Genomic DNA, 2028 nt, shown 5'->3' on the forward strand with positions numbered 1-2028 from the left:
ACAATCTAATCTTTTAGAAATGAAAACAACAGTAGTCTTAACTCTTGCTATTGAATAAATATTCGTATGTATAGAAAATACATAGAAACAATATTCGTGATTCAGTGGAAGCAAGAGACTTCGTCTCAGGAACTTGAGTAACAGATAGACCATCTTGCACATAGCATGTTTACATGTTAATATCATAACACATTCAAGATTTAAACACTTCATCTGCCTCTTCTTCTACTGGTACACGGAGAGAGAGAGAGAGAGAGAGAGAGAGAGAGAGAGAGAGAGAGAGTCGCCATGTTTTCTTAGTTTTCTTTTATCTCGGCGAAAACATACACAGCAATCTTGGGATTTTTCTTTTGCCAAAAGCATTTAGCGTTTACCTTGCCTTGTGAGTAAGGACGGAGAGAGAGAGAGAAGAGAGGAAGAGAGACGAGGAGGACGCTTGAAGGGAGGGGAAAGGGAGGGACGAGGGGCTTTGGGATGTGAGGCGGTTGAGGGCGGAGGAGAGAGGAGGTAGAGGGGGGAGGGATCTGAAAGGATGGGAGGAGGGCGGAGGAGTGTGAGAGGAGGTGGGAGGATCCTGGGAGGTTCGGAGAGTGACCGAGGGGGAGAGAGGGGAAGGGGGGTGGTGGAGGAGGAGAGAGGAGGAGGGATGGCCGGCGGGAGGAGGAAGGAGAGGCAGATTGGAGAGGGAGAGGGGGTGGGGACGGTGGTGTCGGGGGGGAGGTGATAGAGTGAGGACTGGAGGCTGAGAGGGGACGAGAGAGGACGAGGCGGGAGATGGCGGGGGGGAGGGACTCGAGGAGGAGAAACGGGACGAGGAGGGAGAGCGAGATGGCAGAGAGGAGGAGAGAGGGGGGGAGGGAGAGAGTGGGAGGAGAGGAGGGTGAGAAGGGGGGGAGGGGGGAGAGGGAGAGGGAGATTGGGGAGGAGAGGAGATGGGAGGAGGGGAGACGGAGGAGGAGGAGAAGAGAGAGATAGAGGAGATAGAGAGAGAGAAGGAGGAGAGAGAGAGAGAGAGAGAGAGAGTATATATCATAAGGACGAATACGCATGTCACTTAATCGGGATCTTAAAGACATTATAATAGCAATCTAATCTGAGCTCTTTACATTCAGCTATCCAAATTCAATTCATAATGGTTTTAATCTTCCTTCAGGCAACTATGTATTTTATGAAAAAAATACCATAAAATCTAATAATTCCTGTAAAATTGTACAAAATTCTATAGAGATATCCTGTAGAATCTACAAATAATCACGAGCTTATGCCACAATCTTTCCAAACTCATTTCCTCCCAGCCACGACATTATAAATAAATATTCAGAAAAAGACTCCACTTTCTCCATCTGTTTAGTGTCTGCTGTATTTCTGTTTTTTGAGAAAGTCTTATTTCTTTTTTCTTTCTCTAAATCTTCAGCTGAAAGAACTTATGGACAGAGTCAACAGACTACAGAAACCCCAAGAGGCTCCAAAGGGAGATCAGCCACCGGAGAGAGACAAGTTATAGGAAAAGGCTATGAATAAATGAATATAAAGGATTATAAGATAAAACTGACACACTTGGAATTCAGGAGACGTCAGCAGCAGCAGAGAGAAGGAATGAATTTGCTCTCCGCTTCAATATTTGGAGATCAGAGGATCCCACAACTAGACCAGGCAAACTAATCCACGTTTAAAAAAAAACAAAGACTAATGGATATTGAAATGTCTTCCTGCCATATTATAAGAAGCAGGACTGAGCGCAGTCCAGAATAACAGAAAAATATATCAAGAATTTCGTCTCCGTAAAGATAAATATAGACTTTTTGTTCGAGCAGAGTATTTTCTCTCTTTCTCTCACTTATAAAACCATGGGTAATAAAAAATAATAAGCAAACGAACCAACGGGGAGAGTTAGACATACACACAAAAAGTATAAAAAAAAAGAACTATATGTTTGCAAGCAAATGAATGGGGCGTTTACAGTACGATCTGTTTGTTCATCTTCGGATTTTATTCCACTTTCGTTTTGGAAGACCTATTTTTTTTTTA

Source organism: Macrobrachium nipponense, chromosome 18 (assembly GCF_015104395.2).
Source record: "Macrobrachium nipponense isolate FS-2020 chromosome 18, ASM1510439v2, whole genome shotgun sequence".
Lineage (NCBI taxonomy): Eukaryota > Metazoa > Arthropoda > Malacostraca > Decapoda > Palaemonidae > Macrobrachium > Macrobrachium nipponense.